We start from the raw sequence: 20,091 nt of genomic DNA on the forward strand, positions 1-20,091 counted from the left end.
GAAGCGCGGCGCCCACAGGCCAGGCGAAAAGGCTGCCGCCATCATTACACGCCACCGTTCGTCTTCAGAAACTTTGCTCTCGTTTATTTTCCTGTTTGAGTTTCTTTCAAAATCTGCCAATTCCTGGGAGAAGTTTTGCTAACCCGGAATCGGCAACGAGATGCTGACGCCTCGTGAAATACAAGCAGAGGCTGTTTATTGTCTTCCTTCTTTTAGCTTGTGTTCTGTGAGCGGGTTTGCAAGAGACGCTCGGCTGAATGTAGTGCTGCTTGTGGTGGTTTTGGTGCTTGTGTACTCTCAGTCTTAGAGTCATCTTGGCGGAGGTTTTGAACGAAAATTAACGTAGAAAAGATGTAACTACTACTTATTTTTCTTATGTTTTCACTATGCTAGGAAAGACGACTTTTTTATATCCTCCCATATAACAGATACCTTAATATCCTTATTGGTTCTGTCCCTCAGTTTTATGTTTAACCAGTGGACATCCTTGAGCCCACGACTGTTGTGGTTCTCATCCCAGCGAGGTGGTCTACTTCTGTTTGCATTCTGGGGCGACAAAGCTTAGGGACGAATTGTATTGTTTTGACGCTAGATCACGTCCGTGGTAATACATTCTCTCTCTCTCTCTCTCTCTCTCTCTCTCTCTCTCTCTCTCTCTCTCTCTTGAATTGAGGATCTCTGCATGTCTATTTCCTTGTGCAAATTGAAAGTTAGCATTTTATAAATTATTGTTTGAACACAAACAAACATTATTTGTTTTGTATAAAGAATTCATTCAGGAAACCCGCCTACATGAAACTTCGCTGTCGTAGTTCGTGCATTTTTGTTTATAAGACGCAAGTACCCTGAAGAAAATATTCACAAAGAAACTCAAAGGAAGACAACAACTAACTGTCTTTTTGCTTTGAAGAAACTAATAATGTTGAACTATAGTAATTAATAAGCCAAATTTATAGAATCGAGTTTTTTTTCATCCTAATAATCACCCGTTTTTTCCTGGTACACTTCCTTTACTTCTTTCTTTGTGCACCGCTCCTCCTTTTATCATCATCTTTAGCTACAAGATTTTTTTTTTCATCTCTTTCTTTTCTCTAAATAAGTATTCCTCTATTCACTGCCTCCTATTCACCTTCTCTCTCATTCTTTTCTTCTTTTTCCACAGCGTCTCTTTCTTTTTCCTTCTCATTTTCCATATCTTTCACACTACTCTCCTTCCATCCCTCCTGTTCCCTCCTTTCCTCACCAACATCCATCTCTCTATTTCCTCCATCATCCCCAACAGAATTTAGTTAGTAGATAGATGGATAGCGCTTCAAGGGTCATGTTTTAAAGGCTTTCAAAATATTGTAGTAGAAGGTGAAGTCATTTTGCAACGTATCTTTATGGGTTGTTTATGTGGAAATGGTAATACAGAGCCGTCCTGATGACTCGCTCGTGGCGTTGTTGTTATTCATGCAGGCAAGATGAAACAAGCCATCAGCGAGGCGAGGAGAGGTGTGCTGCAGGCCGCGAGACAGGCAGTATTGAGAGCACCACGCAAACACCACATTATTCCCTTCACACACACACACACACACACACACACACACACACACACACACACACACACACACACACACACACACACACACACACACACACACACACACACACACTAGTGAAATAAATTTTTCTTCTATGGTGGTGACTTTTAAAGTTGGGAGGAACGTTTGCATGTGAAAAATAGAAGAATGGCACATCATTACCTTCATTGATACACATGTACTGCCTAGGTTTACACAGTACATTCGTCTGAGTTTCCATTAGAGATGTAAGGTTTGTTTTGGAGGGTGGAGCTTTCAAAATAGGGAGAAATACAACTAAAAGAGTAACACGCATAGACACCACCTTTATTATTTCTCTTTACTCGCATTCACGCAATGCACTTCACTGACTCAAGTGACACTAAGCGGAGAAAAAGAGGCCGAAGTTTACTGCAATGTTTCTACTTCAAGACGGTGAGAAGTGGCAGGAAATAAGATTGGCTCACACAAACCTAAACACTAACTTTATTACTATCCTTCATTCACACTCACTCGGCGCACTCTCAAGGGAATGGAAGTCGGACGTTTACAAGGATATTTCAACTTCAGGACGACGAGAAGTGGCGGGAAATACAATGAAATGAAATGGCAGGAGCGGCTGAAAACCACCTCCCGCACTGCCATATGTGAGTAAAGCTGAAGAATTCTGTGCGTTTGAGGTGTTCCCTGCAGGGCTAGGCTGGGGGACGCCCGGCGCACGCTAAGGCAGACAACAATGCATTTAACGAAGCCTTCACTCATTACTTAATTAACGTGGCTGCCTCCGCGCGGGATTCCTCTTTGTAGATGCTAACTGTTTCCCAATTTCGCCTCACCTCGGAAGTTTCTGTGTGTGTGTGGGTTGGGGGGATGGAATGGAAAGGCATTGCGTGCGTCGCCGCCATCACACAACTGGCCTGTCTTGCCGTTGTGATGTGTAACGAGTTGTTCCTTTTCTCATCCTTGGTTGTTAAATGATTCATCCTTCTCTAAACTTCTTCAGGCTTCAACCTTCGTTCTCTCTCTCTCTCTCTCTCTCTCTCTCTCTCTCTCTCTCTCTCTCTCTCTCTCTCTCTCTCTCATTCCTCATCCTCGGTATCATCGTTTCTTTTCTCTACTTCGTATTATTTCATCCCACCACCATCAACAATGAATTCGGTTTTAAATAGTATTGTATCTGCAAAGATCAAACTAGAAAAAATGAAAACAACAATGATGCAAGGAATTTTAGAAGATACCGAGCAAAAAAAATCAAAACGAAACTTCGTGACGAAAACCTAATTTTCAACACTTAGTTTAGAAACATTCTCCATTCATTTTTATGCTTTTTTAACTGAACAATATCGTTTCATATAAGGAAAAAAACATTGCGTCTTGTTGGCCTGAGCGCCGCTGATCACATTCTGACCCAGGCAATGACGTAAACACGCCACACTTCTCTCCTTTGCATGTCACACGAACACAGACTCACATTTGGCCCCGAAAAACTGCCGTGACCCAAGGATACATGACCAGAAAATGAGAGGCACCAGTTGACTTATGTAAAGTCAGGTAAGGTCATGTGTGTCCTTGGCCACTTATGTTATTTTCTTGGCGGGTATGTTTCATTTTAGCGGCGAAGCTGAAGAAACGACAAAACTCTGAAGTGTGGGTCTTAAGTCAGAAGCTTTCCTTGGTCTTCAGAGCCTGAGTCAAAGTTTCCTTATCCTAACTAATGACTCACGAGGATTCATTTGTTACGCTCCTGCCGCCTCTCTCTCTCTCTCTCTCTCTCTCTCTCTCTCTCTCTCTCTCTCTCTCTCTCTCTCTCTCAATCGTCAAGCCTCGAATTGGGTCACGCGGGCTTCAAACAATACTGACAGATGTGACCTCATTTTGGTGTTTATGGAAATGAAGCAATTAAAAGCACTGTGGAAGATTCACTTGCTAGAATAAGAGAAGTGGTGTGTGTGTGTGTGTGTGTGTGTGTGTGTGTGTGTGTGTGTGTGTGAGGAGATGATACGGTCACCAAATTTCATGATTAGTTAAGGTCGAGTTTCCTCTTTTACAAAATTTAGGCAGCGCAATTTTAGACACACAAGACTACGTATATGTAGAAGTGGAGTGTTAATCCTCTTCTGACAACACACACACACACACACACACACACACACACACACACACACACACACACACACACACACACACACACACACACACACACACACACACACATAGCACCAGTGTTGCCATCAGAACCTCCACTGAGTCAAAACCCTGCGAGGCTGAGGCTGCGTAAGTGAAATTGGGTTTAGGGGAAATGAGCGGCTGCGGGCGGGGCTTCCAACAATAACACTTACCCCGGGATAAAGAGAGAAGCCACAGGACATGGGGGCGTGGGCTTCCGGGCTCGTTTGGGGATAAGGAAACAGAATCGGAAAATAATGGAAACGTGAGACAATGGGAGTGTGAGAGGTGCAGTAGGAGCGTGTGGCGTGGGAAAGTGAGAGAGAGAGAGAGAGAGAGAGAGAGAGAGAGAGAGAGAGAGAGAGAGAGAGAGGTTATTAGTTTTGGTGATGAGAAGGTGAGGAAGGCAAGGGCAGGAAAGGGAAAGGAAGAGATTTGGGCGTCACTGAAATGATATGTAAAGATGATTTGCGCTACATAGGAAAGGGAAAAAATTTTTTTTTTTACCCGAAATGATGTGAAGGTTAATCTAATGTGAGGATGTGTGTTTTTCCTTCTTAGTAATACATAGAATGATTTATTAAACTGACTTTGTATTTTCGCTCATGCAGTGTGAAATAGACGCTCAGCTGGCAAAAAGAAAAAAAAAAGAAAGAAATGAAATACTAATAGGAAATCTTCGTCCTGTAGTGGAATTAAGGTACAATGATGATGATGATGATGATTACGACAATGAGGATGATGATTATGTGCATTGTATACGTACGAAAGAGCGAAACAGGAATATACTGAACGAGACAGACCAAAGTTACTACAGTTACAGCTGGGAAATAACAGGAAATTTTTAAACTGTATAGTCACTTGAATCTGAAACGTCCGGCCCTTCACCGTTTGATTCATGGCCCATAAATCATTCGGGCAAATTTGATGTTCATCTCAGCGATATGATGGAATGTCCGCACCAAATAGAATGCCACGGAATTCTCTCTAAAATTTCCGAGCCTCTGTCTGATTTTTACGTGTCTTACATTTATCAGATATGTTGTTTTCTTTCGTATCTTTTGTTATTTAATCAACATCCAAATTTGTTTTATTATACAACCAAAAAAAAAAAAAAAAAATGTGCCTAGCCTTCCGCACATCTTGATACCTTCCATGTTTCCTCCTATTCCTTTCTCTCTCAAAATATCGTAAATTTCGTGATATTCATCATTATAAGCTAGTAGTTAATATACATCTTGAATATCTTTGTCCTTGACACAGCTAGACTCATCCATCGCTCGTCTCTGCGATGTTTACCCTTCTTCTATACATCAGAGTCTCTCGCCCTTCCTTTCAGCCTCAGACCCTTAGAATAAACTCTTGAACGCCCTACTCTTTGTGTGCCAACGGATGAGAGTTTAGAGAGCAGGAGGAAGAAGTGGAGGCGTCAGCTTTTTCCATCCTCAACACCAAACATCATCTTAAATTCACTTTCTTCACGAGACTGTCAACCTCCAGCATGACTCTTGGTTTATCGACCTCGTATGCTGGTGCCAAAAAGCCGCGTTCCGTCACGTTTTGTCCTCCCACGCTGCTGTTTCACTCGTATCACGTGGTTGGGCGGAGAGGTGGCTTTGGAGTCTTGGAAGGAATTCAAGCAGGCTATTCATTGAAGCTGTAAATTAATGATGTTTTAGTTAGTTCGAGTTTTACAGGGCATATTAATTCAGTATATTTTCCTGGTAATTGAGTGATTTTTGGTTCCATTGGGCAAACTGGTTCACTATAAACATCTTTTTTTTCATAATTTTGAGGTGAGTTGAGGTCCCGTTGGGTAAAGTCTTTATGTATTCAGCGTCTCATTTTTCATGGCGTTTAATGCTAACAGATGCCTCCCGCTGAGGCCATAAACGCTCCCGCCGGTGTTTAAGGAGCATCAAGGCTTTGTGTCTTAATTTATCCAGATGGCCGCGATGTAAAGGCGAGATGTAAAAGTAGATTTTTCACCAAGAAACATTTTCTTAGATCACCCTTCATCTTCGTCTCGGGGGAAGTAAAACATAAAACAGAATCTCCTCTTGATGAAAGACGTCAAGGTTTATTGCTTGTCCAAAGATCTCATTTGAATATAACACTTTAAATGGCCCATGAAAGGAACCTCCGGAATAAACAACGATGCTGTTCCTTAGCTTCATGAATTTGTTAGTCTCAGATTTCAGTGCGGTGTCATGTTTGCTTCAGATAAAAACCATCGTACATAACTCAGTACATGACTTACATAAGCAATGCAGTGAAGCCAGCCCTTATGTAACAATCTCAGGCGTCTTATTGACTACACTTGTCAACGCGAACCACGCCCACTAATGATGAAGAGGGACGCTGTGTTATCTCGCCAGTCTTTTAGGTTATCACAAGATACGTAACGCCGTGGACACCTCAGGAACCCCCGCCCACCTTCCCTTGGAGCCCAGTGTTAGGACCAAGGGAGCGGTGGAGTGTTGCCTCGCTTCCCTCAAGGGCCACTCAGTAGATGAATAAGATAAATGTTTTGGTACCGATCGCTTTTTTGAATTGCCAAGGTTCTGTATTCAAACCTTACTCTTGTTTTGTTTTGTTTACGTTTTTGGGTTTCGCTTCTTTGTGACGTTCAGATTTGTTTCGTCTCTCTCTCTCTCTCTCTCTCTCTCTCTCTCTCTCTCTCTCTCTCTCTCTCTTCTATTCACATGAGTTACGTATGTTTTTCATGAAAGAGATTCGTTTAATTAGTCTTCGTGTTTTCTTTACAGGCGGTATTTTTGTTTCCGCATGCAATCACACTTTTTATGCTCATTTTCTTTATTTTTTTCATGAAATTCAAGCAGTTTTCATATAAGGTCAATTTCACCTCGTTCGCACACATAACTTTCCCGTTTACTTGCACCACGATTGAATAACTTGAAAAGAATCTACAATCGCTATAAAAAGAGAGAGAGAGAGAGAGAGAGAGAGAGAGAGAGAGAGAGAGAGAGAGAGAGAGAGAGAGAGAAAAAAACTGTAGAAAATTTCAGTCAACCATAGCAAGCAGCGGCAGTAATCACTCAGATATGTCACGCCTTTCACTCCATTCGCAGTCGGGCAGTGACGATAGAAAGACGAGAAAGAAAAAAAGTCCTCGGTATAAGCTTCGGTAATCAAATATTCACGGCTGATCAGTCACTCGAATCCTGCTTGGAGATGGACATACGTTGTTTTAAGTATGAGACATTACTACCACCATCACCACCACCATCACCAGCACCACCACAAACAACACCAACACTAACAGTCCTACGACTATTTTTAGATAAAGAGGAGGAAAATAGAGAGAAAAAGAACGATAAAGGAGGAGGAAGAGGAAGCGAAAAAGACCGATAAAGGAGGAGGAAAAGGGAGAGAAAAAGAGAGATAAAGGGGAAGATAGGTAGTGGAGAGGGAGAACCATGAAGATTAGGGAGAAGATTAAGAAGAAGAGGAGAGAGAGAGAGAGAGAGAGAGAGAGAGAGAGAGAGAGAGAGAGAGAGAGAGAGAGAGAGAGAGAGAGAGAGAGAGAGAGAATTGAAAGGGAGAGAAGCAGTTAATGACAACAAAGAGGATGAGGAGGAGGACGAGGTGGATTAGAAGTAGAAAGGGAGAAGCAGGAAGAGTAGTGGTAAATGGTAGGGTAGAGAGACAAAGGTGATTAAAAAGAGGAGGAAGAAGAGATTGATAACAAAAGACGATGAAAGAGAGAAGAAGGAAATGAGAGAGAGAGAGAGAGAGAGAGAGAGAGAGAGAGAGAGAGAGAGAGAGAGAGAGAGAGAGAGAGAGAGAGCGAATCAGGGAAAAAATGAGAGGAAGAGGTTGACAAGAAGAAAAAGACCACACATAGGTTGTAAAGGCGATCATGTTTCCACGAAGCACTGAGTCTTAGCATCCGGCACGACTTAATACTTTTATTGTAATGCTCTTTTCCCGGGAATTACTTGCAACATTTTTAGCTATGTTTATTCCACAGTTTCTTAGATAATCTTGTAGACTAAAAAAAATGATCAATCTCCTATTTTTTTTTTTTTTTTTTTGTGTGTGTACATCCCAGGAAACATTTTTTTTTATAGGTCTCTGAATGTCAGAAAAAAAACGTAGTTACTTGCACTTTTATTTTGTACTTATTGCCTAACTTAAAAAGCATATAATCTACTTTATTTTTTGTTGAAGTATCCATCCAACATTCAAAAAGTACTGTGAATGTCAATAAGTTGCTAAATAGATAAATAAAACGACCAGTGCAGTAAAAGAATTAAACACACGTTCTACCTTAAACTCTCTCTGCATCTGAATTATAGAAAACGCTAGGGAGTCCTCGTCACCATTCTGAAAGATGGACGGACAGATTATCAAGTAAACCTTTTTCTTTTCCCTCGTACTCTAAAAGGAATACAGTCTTCCCATACTAGCATCTGAGTATGTGCTACCATTATCCACATGACGATGCTCCTCAGAAATTCGGGCTTTTTCGTAATATAAGTGTCAGTGTTTTAATCTCTTTCCCACGCGTCATCATCCTTATTCTTGCTTCACTTCTTTGACATTGTTTCTGTCATTGTTCTGTCCGCCGTGTGATGATTCGGGATGTTGTTAATTGAAGACATCCGTCGGGGAGGAAGATGAGCTCACGGATTGTAATTACTTCTCTGACAATGGAATCCTGAAGGGGTGATTGGGCGAGGAGGTGGTACTTTTTGCGTCGTCTTAAGTGTTATTGCAGCTGTTTCCTCCGTGATTGAACGCTTTTCCACCGCCGCCGCCCTCACCACCACCACCACCACCACCACCACCACCACCACCACCACCACCACCACTACTACTACTACTACTACTACTACTACTACTACTACTACTACTACTACTACTACTACTACTATCAGATCCTAGACGATCAACACACTACTATACACATCAGTTCTGTCACTACCACAACCACACCACATCCACAACCACCACCACCACAGTGACAAGAACAACACTAACAATAACAAAAATCTATCACCACCAAAGCAACAACAACAGCAACAATACTACTATCACTACACCACCACCACCACCACCACCACCACCACCACCACCACCACAATGACATCAACGACAACAACACTTACGACGCCACTTCCAAGCATACTAACGAGCACAACAGAGAAAAATACGAATCACCACTGTTAATTTTACAAGAGAGAGAGAGAGAGAGAGAGAGAGAGAGAGAGAGAGAGAGAGAGAGAGAGAGAGAGAAGAAAAGAAACCAAGCAAGCAATTTCCAAGTTACTTACCTCCAAGTCCTCAGAATGAAGCACAAAGATTCTTCCTCTCTTTCTCAACTCTTAATCTACCTAAAATTTCACCAACCTTTGTATCTTATTCCACAGTACAATATCTCTTTTCTTTGCCACACATCTTACGTTTCACCCTTTGCCTTTCATTCTCTAGTAAAGTATCACCTCTGCAAATACCCACAATTTATATCTTCCTCTTCCTTCTATTCTACGGCACAGTATCCCCCTTCAGCATCCTTTACCTCGCAGTGTGGGAGTCATTTGTTGCAGGATAACCATGCATCACTTACTTCAGTGCTGCCACCTGTCCGCGAGTTTTATACTATATGCCCATGAAGAATAAATGAGATGTGTACCTCGAATACGCTGAACAGAGAGAGAGAGAGAGAGAGAGAGAGAGAGAGAGAGAGAGAGAGAGAGAGAGAGAGAGAGAGAAAGAGAATGAGGTCAGGAGTAGGAGGATAAGAAAGTAAGAAAAAGAGAAGATTTATATGAGAGAGAGAGAGAGAGAGAGAGAGAGAGAGAGAGAGAGAGAGAGAGAGAGAGAGAGAGAGAGAGAGAGAGAATAGCTGTGTGAGAAAATACCATGTGTGCAAAGGGTTGGGAAATATTTTATGGTGAGCGAGTATGAAGATGTGAGGGCGCAGACAAGCACTTAGGAGACGTATACAAGCATACATACAACTTTTACATTACATTTACGAGTACACAAGTGGAGGCTGGTCGAGCGCTTAAAATTTCACACACACACACACACACACACACACACACACACACACACACACACACACACGTCTGCCTCGGTAGAGATAGCTAGAAAGTTCAAAAGTAACTGCAGTTTTTAATTCAACCAAGAAATAGGAAAAGCACTCCTGTCCTTTCGCAAGCGTCTGAGTTTTAGGCCAACGTGGTACAGTGAAATCATGCGCGCTTTGGGGTCCGAGGGGTCTCCAAGCGCACAGGTTCGAATCCTGTCCACGGTCCGAGTGTAGGTTGGGCTTCCTCACTCGGGGCAACGGTATCCTAGCAGGTGGGCTTTGAGATAGGAGGTACCCATAAACTCCCGTGAAAAGCCCACATGGTATAAATAAATAAATAAAAAAAGAAGGTAAGAATGAAGGAAGGCGAAGGCATGTAAGAGTGAAGGGAGGAAGCGAGCAGCAGGTAATACAGATAAGGAAGATAGACGGGTGAGGAATGGCAGTGCGTTAGGACCTCGTTTGTAACTGAATTTACTGTAAGTAGTGGACATCCATCGCCTAGATAAGAAAGGCAGGTTTGCTGGTAATGACAAAAAAAAGGTGCGTACATCAGACATGTTTGTTGTGATTTTTTTTTGTAATGAAAATCTGATGGAAGATGGACATGATAAGGTCACTGGTGTGGCTTGTGATTCTACCTTGTGTTGTGTGTGTGCGTGTGTGTGTTCAGAAGAAATTATTTTTATCATTTAAATGGCTTTTGAGGAGGAGATAAAAAGGAAAAAAAGAAAAAAAATAAGATTAAGATAACATGAATATTACTGAGAAAAGTTTTGGAGTGTATTCAGAGGAAAGAAAATTAGGCCAAGCGGAAGTTGAAATCCTCCCCACGTAGTAGTGTGTTGCCTATTAAGCCGTAACTTTATCTTGCGGCTCACTTCCAAGAAAGCAAGTTTGGGAAGCACCTGTCAGATTAAAAATTCCGCGCCACTGCTACACCTGCTCCAAAAGATTCTTAAACCTTCACTCAGAAGATTCTTAAACTCACAACCGAAAGATACCTACACCTACATTCAAAGGATTGCTACAACTATGGATATCCAAACGATTCCTTCAGCCACATTAAAGAAATTCCTACACAAGGACCCGAAAAGATTCCTCTTCTGGATTTTATAGTCTATAGTGAGAGAGAGAGAGAGAGAGAGAGAGAGAGAGAGAGAGAGAGAGAGAGAGGAGAGGAGAGGAGAGGATATATATATATATATATATATATATATATATATATATATATATATATATATATATATATATATATATATATATATATATATATATATATATATATATATATATATAGAGAGAGAGAGAGAGAGAGAGAGAGAGAGAGAGAGAGAGAGAGAGAGAGACAGTTTTTTATTCTATTCAAGTTCCGCTTTGTCTTCGTTCGTTTATACATTTTCAGGAAGAAATATGATGGTCAGATTTCATAATTCGAAATTTTAATGAGACCTGAAAACTTTTGCATAATAGATCATAACAAGGGGCCATTCTGGGAACATAATTATGAGGATTGCTATTGTACAGGAGTGCTTATTAGTATGCGAGAGAGAGAGAGAGAGAGAGAGAGAGAGAGAGAGAGAGAGAGAGAGAGAGAGAGAGAGAGAGAGCAGTAAATGTTGAGGACAAAGTGTGTGGTGGGAAAATTGATGATAGTCGTTCTCGAGTCAGAGAGGGAAGGGGAGAAGAGATAAAAGTGAGACGAGAAAAAAAAAAAAGTAGATGGTGATGAGAAATAAGAAATATATCGCCAGAGAACAAAATAAAAAGAAGAGAAAAATGAGTGGTGGGGTGAACAGGATGATAGTACAGTCGACTGAGAGCTCCCACAACGACATAGTATAAATAGAAACATGAATACAAATGAAATGTTATATTCTCACTGAATAAAAGGTAAACGATATATATATATATATATATATATATATATATATATATATATATATATATATATATATATATATATATATATATATATATATATATGAAAGAAAAAAAGAAAAACGAATCTGTCAGATGTCGACGTCAGTTTTATCTCACAAATGTTGGAAGATGGAGAAGGGGGAAAAAAAAAAAACGTAGATAGGATCAGGTAGGCTGGGGTGGACTGGGGTGGACTCCTGAGCTGTGGAGGGAGGGAGCCAAGAGTCACTAGGACAGAAAGGCCTTGTCGTGACGCTGCCACGGCTACACTTCAGCCTTAGGGAAAATTGAAGAAGCGTCTGAGTATGGAAGGGGACGCAGGCCACCGCCAGGAGGCAGCTCGTCGACAAAGAAAAGAGACGAGGTGGTCCTCTTTGTAAAAAATGAATGGTGCTCGCAAACAAGTGTGACGGAAACTAGAGACAGCAAGAACAGCGAGGGTTATAATTTTAGCGTCCTGACGGTCCTCCCGTGTAGGTGGAAATAATGCCGGGGAAAAATATAACCCACTCAGCCTTGTTGGTCCAGTGTAGTGTGTTGTTTTAGTTTCTAGGTGTCATTATTTGCCTGCTACTCGTCATTTTTATTACATGGGAGAGTGTGCATCAATTCTTCCCGTAAAAATTTAAGTAGAGGAAAGCGCGTTATCATAGTGCGTGTCCTAATGAAACTGGTCCTCTCTGGTGGCTGGATAGATGGATTGTTTGTTCGCGAGTTGGTGCTTCGTTCACAGCAGGAAATCTAAGTCAGAGGAATTACATAATAAGCAGAGAGAGAGAGAGAGAGAGAGAGAGAGAGAGAGAGAGAGAGAGAGAGAGAGAGAGAGAGAGAGAGAGAGAGAGAGAGAGTTGAATAATTAGATAATGAAACAAGCAAGAGGAGAGGATAAGAGTAAAAATGGAGAGAGGAGACTAGAACGACGATAATGAATGGAAGTAGCGAGCGTGACTAAGAGTACTATTTTTCATTTGAGAGAGGAAAGTGAGCACGTTTGTTGGTGTGGTCGTGTGTGAGTGCGTGTGTGCGTGCGAGTGGGTGGGTGGGTCGGATGTGTTGTGTTGTTGCGTTGTGTTTGAGCGGTCCTGTGTCAGCCGGAATGCTCAGGTGTTTTATTGAAGTTCCCTTTTGTATTGACGCTGAAAACCTGCCTCGTCCATTGGCTCGCCTTTGTTGTGGGGCAGCTCGTGTGGCGATGCGGCGAGGGGACGTCCAGTGCATTGATGTATAGTGCCCGCTGATATTTTCTCGTCGTGCCTTGCGGGCTAAACCAGAGTCTTTGACAAGCCCCCTCATCATCCGCCGCCGCCGCCCCTCCCTCACCACCGGCTGTGTGTCGCGCGGAGGATAAACAGAAGCCGGGTTGACATGAAGAATAGGGGAAGACAGATAGCAAAAGAGGAGGGGAGAAAGAGGAAAAAAACACTATGAAGGAGTTGAGGGAAGTGGGGGATGTGGGCGCCGGTAAATCTATCTTGTTCTGATCGACTAACAGGTGATGTGTTGGAATATCTCTCCGTCTGGTGATGAACGGCCTGTCAGTGTACGCGGGGAATGGCAAAGAGCTGTCCGTATCTCCACCAGCTACTTGTTCTTTTTGTTGGCGGGACACAGATGTGTGTGTGTGTTTGTGTGTGTGTGTGTGTGTGTGTGTGTGTGTGTGTGTGTGTGTGTGTGTGTGTGTGTGTGTGTGTGTGTTTGTGTGTACTTTAAGGTATTTTATTGGCTGCACTTACTATTATTGCAGCCCCCGGACCATTTTCCATTAACACAATGTAGAGAAAAGCAACATTAACACCACCACCACACCACTACTACCACCACCACCACCACAGGGTGTCGCCTAATTCCTGTCCCTTTCTCTCTCCCACAGACTGCAACATTCACTGAGGAAGCGACGCCCACCATTGCCACAGGTAAGGTCTCTCTCAAGGCTACATTAAGCTGCCTTCCCTTTGAGCATGAGCAGTCTCTTTGCCGCCCACGAGTTCTTAGTAATGTCTCTTTGTGTCGCCTACATCCTGTGTCTCCCCGTAAATGAGGGTCCGTGTTTTCAAAGCGAGAGGACTAATGTGTTGTTAGGCAAGCATCAGCGTTACAGCACGAGATGGTAAGAGTGTAATGAATCCTTCCGTAATACTTGATGCTGGTTATTGATCCCATTCCAGAATGTGAGAGGAAAGAGAAAAGTTCCTGCAATTACGCGATCGCAGGCAATTAACGCTTCCTTGTGGGGCGTCCCTCGTGCAAGACACTCGTAAATCTGCGGTGGTGTGTCACGCGTTCGCTTCTTCCTCGCTTGTTCGTCCCCCGCCCCGGCAGCAAGACGACTCCGCCTCCGTGCTGTTGGTTGTAGTTTGCTAGAAAGTCGTGGTGGGTCGTGACGGGAAGTGGTGGCTGTGTCAGAGGCGTGGGTGGTGGGGCGACCTGAGGGCAAAGGGGCAGGAGCGTGAGAGTAGTGAAGTAACGAGGGAGTGAGTTAAGGCAGGATGGAAATCGAAAAAAAGGGAAGAAGTTAGAAAGAAAATGGGGAGGAAGGGAGAGGGGGAGAAGGAAAAATGGTGGAGGGGAAGGGATGAGGGTGGAAGGGAGAATGTGTTTATATGGTAAAGGTCAGGCGGGCTTATCAGAGAGACAATGGAAGGTGGAGATAGGGATCATTAATTAAGATGTACGAGATGCTCTTAGATAAGCTCAGATATAGAGCAACGTCAAGGGATGCGAAGTGGCACAAGAACGCGAGATTATATACCCTATATAAACCAAGATAGACTGTGTTCATCACTTGGTGTAGTGAATAACTATTTGATTTCAGTGAAGGCGTGGAGTAGCAGAAATACAGCAGGATACGAGTGTTGTGTCATAAAACCATTGCTCTTCGGATCCTGCCTTGAAGTTACTGCACCGTATTAAATCGTTGCCAGAGGACAGGAGGCTTTGTAAGGATTTGGTGCGTGGGCTGGATACTACCTGAAATTATTTTATACCCTTGTTTCTCAACGGAACCAGGTGGAGTGTCACAGTGCGGGACGAGCATGGAGTCAGTCTTACGATGTGTGTTTCTTTTTATACTGTGATAGGCGTAGAGTATGAGAACAGGACACACCCGCTGCGTAATGAAATCCAACGCGGCTACACTCCAGCTGACGTCACAGGAACATGTTTGGGCATAAAGATAAGTTAGGATGGTGGCCTTGAGAGAGACAAGAACGATTATAAGAGCTTTGGGTAGGATAAATATGAAGTGTGTTTGCCTCCATCCGAACTTGAGATAAGACAAAGGATTTGGCCTAAGGTGTTCTAGATGAATGTCCTTGTATAGGCTAGGAAGGTAATTGTGTATGTATGTGTACGTGATTGAATGTATATATGTGTATAATATGAACATTATTAAGAAAAACCCAAGGAGATAAACGCTGGTATTTCCGTGACAAGTAGGAAAGCTCTCGTGTAAACCCCTGATATGTACATAGGCTTAAGTTACTCTTGCTTATGCTACAGCAAATAAACATCCACTCACAGCCGGATAGCAGAAAGTGGCAATGAGTTTATGGTAGCAAAGACAACGTTAAAATGAAATCAAAGCAAGGAAGAAGAAAAGAAAGGGCCCCAGTAAGATCACTTCCATTTAGTGACTCTTGGGATTCCAGTTTCGTCTTGTTTCTTCATTTAGGGAGAAAAGCGATGCAGGAAAACCTACACTGTTGTAACTTACCGACAGGGGACGAAGTTCTGTGCTAGGTTAACATTGTTATTCGGAACCAGACGTTGTTTGTTTCCCCACCGTCTGTCCCTTGTTGCCTCGCTGTACTCGAGACGTCCTTCGTTTTTCTGCCCTCGGCCTCACCCACACCTCTCGCCGTCCCTTTAGCTAGTCTGTTTATTGGTTGAAAGCGTTCTGTCTCCGTTGTATGTATGAATTTGTGCAATTTTTACTGTGAAGAAAATTGGTTGGTTTAGCGTGTAAAGACCAAAGAGAATGTGGACTTAAATGTGAGAGAACGAGACCATCTTGAACGTTACCTTGTTTTACTATGAGAACGCAGCTGAAGTATAGGATAGTATCAATTAATGGAAAAGAGATTGTGATATCCAACAGCTATGATATTCACGAACCATGGATCATACAAAACAAAACCAATTGCAGTAGAAAAATAAAACTTGCATATGTTAACTGCGACGTGGAAGTTCTGAAAATGGAGGGAAAAGTTGGAGAGGGAAAAAAAGAAACCATTAAATTCGGGGAAAGAAATGGCTGTTGTGGAAGGTCGCGAGGTCAGGCTAACGATTACGCCGCGGCTGAAAAAAGAGCAAGAGTGGACTTGAGGAGGTACTTGAAGGTACTTTGCGAAGAGTTAAGTTTTACCCACCGTGCTCGTTTTCTCGTCTTTTGTTTACTCCTCCTCCTCCTCCTCCTCCTCCTCCTCCTCCTCCTAATTTTTCTCTCATTCCCTTATTTTTCTTTTTCACTCATCTCTTTTTCCTTTTTATTCTCCTGCTTTCTCACATTCCCTTTTCATCCTCCTTTTTCTCTTCTCTTTCTAGGCCTTTTTTACGTGACTACAGCTTGATATCCCCCTCACAGAGAAAGCTTTACTTCATTGCTTGATGTGTTCCTTTTCAAACGTACTTCATTAATATGTTTTCATGGTCACGTTTCTCGATAGACAAGGCAAACACTACTGTACAGGAACAACTTATATCATATGTGTGTGTGTGTGTGTGTGTGTGTGTGTGTGTGTGTGTGTGTGTGTGTGTGTGTGTGTGTGTGCGTGAGAGAGAGAGAGAGAGAGAGAGAGAGAGAGAGAGAGAGCGTGTGTTCTATGTAAATGATTTCTTAGTCTGGTCCTGCTCACCTCTCTCTCTCTCTCTCTCTCTCTCTCTCTCTCTCTCTCTCTCTCTCTCTCTCTCTCTCTCTCTCTCTCTCTCTTTCTCCACCCCCTTACCCCCCAACCTATTGATGTTTCAACTTCACAGTTTCGCCTTCATGAAGCATCTCATTTTATGCACGTTCATATCACCCGGGCGTCAGTCTGAAGGAGAGGCAGAGCTGTGGAAAAAAGTGTATCACTCATGCAAGACTTCCAGCGAACTGCAAACTCATGACCAAGTTTGGAGACAATTCACTCGGGAGTCTGGCGGCAGTTCAGATACACGGGGAAGTTTGGGACTGCTTGATAACATACACGAGGCTGGACGATTGTCAAACCTTGTTTTATTTTTTTAGTTTCTATAATGAATTGACTTTCCGTGTATGATCGCTCTCGGAATAAAACGCACCAAAATTTACAATTCCAAGTTATTGCCATTCCTTTTAGAATTCTACATAAGTTTCATGTGTATCTTTTTATAAACGTTTGTACTGTATTCTCAAAGATTTTGGTGTGTTTTCCTTGCTATTTTAAAATTCTTTAGTGCAAGTTACTGGGTTTTTTACTATTTGAATAATTCTATATCATTCATGAAAGAATTACCCATGGGAAACAAATTGATACTCTCTGTGATCTTTTAAAACAATCCTTATGAGATCCCACAGCAACAATTAAAACACCGGCTTTTATTGTGACACCAAAACGTTCAGAATTCAAGTAAAACACACATGAAGATTTGCGGCTGTCAATGTCTGGTTAGGTGGAGGGTCCCTTCCTTAGCGTTACTCCCTTCTAAGGTACGAACGCCACGATCATGTTATTGTTCATCCTCAGTCTCTCTCTCCCATACCACTCTCCCTTTCTAGCCAACCGTTTCATGCCATCTTCCACCACGTACCGCTGCTCTCCTACATATTCTCTCTCTCTCTCTCTCTCTCTCTCTCTCTCTCTCTCTCTCTCTCTCTCTCTCTCTTGGCAAGGAACCTTAATTCCACACCTATTCTTTATGTCTCCCATTTTTTACTTTCCTTCTCCTCGTCGCGTCGACATTTTTTGCCTGTGCCGCCTCATCATCGCTCCCTCTTTCCTACTTTCCCTCCACTTCCCCAACTGGCGACCCCTTTCTCCTCGTCTTGTATCTCTGCCTCACCTCGCTTCACCTTGCGGCAGATAATTACACATGTAGATGCCGCACCTTGAGCCAGATTTCCTTCCCATCCGTGAAGACTATCTTGGTAAGCCTTGCTAGTAATGTGACTTAAAGGCGAACGATGCGTTTAATCACTGTAATAATTGATTGATGAACTAGTGAATGGGTTCTCTACTGACGGCGAGAGATATTTCAACGCGTCAGAATCGTTCTTCAATAGTGGCACATTCTAGACGTTCCCTTCCGACAAGCTTTTTTTTTCTTCACGCTGATGATTAAAGCTGTCTCTCCTTATTGATTGTTTAATTGACTGTATCGCTAGAGAGAGAGAGAGAGAGAGAGAGAGAGAGAGAGAGAGGGAGAGGGAGAAAAGAGGTAATAGCTACGAAAAAAAAGGCATAACGGAGGCAGGGACGCGAAGACAAAGGGGTAGTGTAAGGGGTGGAACAAAAAGAGTGTGAGGGGCCTGCAGCAAAATGTGAAACAGAAGAGAAAGTGCACCTGACATTACCCGTGTGTAGGTAACCATTTTCACATCAGTAACACCCTTTCCCCCGCCTCCCTCCGCTACACACGTACATTGGAATCTCTCTCTCTCTCTCTCTCTCTCTCTCTCTCTCTCTCTCTCTCTCTCTCTCTCTCTCTCTTACATACATCTAACCTCAAAATACTTTGCATTCTGTCTCTCTTATCTGCGTAAATGCAAGCAGCTTTGAATAACAAGTTTGGGTAATAACTCACACCAATATCGTATCTATCTCTCGCATCTCCTGACGGTACTTCATCCACAGGCAGCGCTCAGAACAAGTATATCAAGCATACGTAGACCCTCCCGTCCCTTCCTCGCACCAGCCCCCGTCCCGTCCACCGAATGTATTGAAGTTATTGATACAAAAACCGATATGGGGGAAATATGAACATGGCGTGGCTTTCTCATAAATATTACTGGAAGGGAAACTAGTCCACCTCATCCACCTAATACATATAATGACAGTGCTTGTGGCCTTATACACTGAACTGGTCCCAAGCGTCAAGGTCAGGCAGGGTTTCCGGCTCCCTGTTAAGTAAGCCTTGGCGAGTTAGTGATGCTGGTGCGTGCTTGAGAGGCGGCGCAGCAATCTCATTACCGCGGCTGCTGACCCTCTCTTGACGGAGCAGCGACATGCCTGAAGGAAGGGAGGGAGCATCCGAGAAGAACCCTTTGTTGGTCAGTTTCAAAGAAGGCGGTGATTGATGTTGTTAGTGGTAGTGGTGGTGGTGGTGGTGGAGAGAGAGAGAGAGAGAGAGAGAGAGAGAGAGAGAGAGAGAGAGAGAGAGAGAGAGAGAGAGAGAGAGAGAGAGAGAGAGAGAGGTGGGTTTTGCTTGGATATTTTGTATCTTCTGCTGATTTTTATATTTTGTGTTTTGTTTCGTGAATATGTTCTTGTTTCTTTTGTTGCATTTTTCCTTGACTCTCCTCTCCTTTTTTTGTCCTGTTGTCGTTGTCGTTATCTTCTTTTCCTTCGCCTCAGTCTCCGTCTCCGCCTCCGCCTCCGTCTCCGCCTCCGCCTCCGCCTCCGCCTCCGCCTCCGCCTCCGCCTCCTCCTCCTCCTCCTCCTCCTCCTCCTCCTCCTCCTCCTCCTCCTCCTCCTCCTCCTCCTCCTCTTACTTCTTCGCTTCATCTTTTCACCATGGTCATTACGGCAAAGTTTACACACACACACACACACACACACACACACACACACACACACACACACACACACACACACACACACACACACACACACACTAATGGACCACAAAAACGGGACATTTTTCGCCCCCTAATCTACCCAGCAAGCAGCGTCTCCTACCTTTTCAACACGCCAGTCAGTGTATTTTAACCCAACATGAATGCTTTTCCTTGGACGCCCTCTGTGGGAATTTGTGCATGAAAATTTACTTGCAATACTAACTAAATAGATCTTGAGTGAGTTCTTGTGAAGTGTATGGAATTGGCTTCTCTCTCTCTCTCTCTCTCTCTCTCTCTCTCTCTCTCTCTCTCTCTCTCTCTCTCTCTCTCTCTCTCTCTCTCACCGTGGCCTACATACACTCCCCGCTGTCGCTTTTCTTTTAACAATCCCTATAAATCTAGCGGCGAGTACTTATTGCTGTAATACATAATGGAAGGAGCAGTATAGCGTGAGGGATCCTTCTTATCGCTAGCTGGGCTTCGTGGGGCGTGAAGGCTGGGTCGTGGAGTGCGTCCCTCAGCTATCGCCACTTGTAAGTAAGTCGTGATCCGGGAAGGCAAGAATAGGGGGCGGGGCAGATACCACCACCACCACTACCTAACTCTAGCCTGTTCCTTCCTCTCACCACTCGTCTACGCTTCCTTCT

The 20,091-nt window shown here is 43.2% G+C and overlaps 1 protein-coding gene across 9 annotated transcripts in view; it reads left to right on the top strand.

The window, feature by feature from the left end:
• The window catches only part of LOC123519071 (CD151 antigen-like), a 202,982-nt gene that overhangs the window by 86,314 nt on the left and 96,577 nt on the right, over window positions 1–20,091 (top strand). For all 9 annotated transcript variants that reach the window (XM_045280248.1, XM_045280249.1, XM_045280254.1 and 6 more), the window contains one exon: window positions 13,583–13,625. The gene's annotated coding sequence lies outside the window, so the exon portion shown is untranslated. The remainder of the gene's footprint in view (window positions 1–13,582; window positions 13,626–20,091) is intronic.

Source organism: Portunus trituberculatus, chromosome 44 (genome assembly GCF_017591435.1).
Source record: "Portunus trituberculatus isolate SZX2019 chromosome 44, ASM1759143v1, whole genome shotgun sequence".
In the NCBI taxonomy this organism is placed as follows: domain Eukaryota; kingdom Metazoa; phylum Arthropoda; class Malacostraca; order Decapoda; family Portunidae; genus Portunus; species Portunus trituberculatus.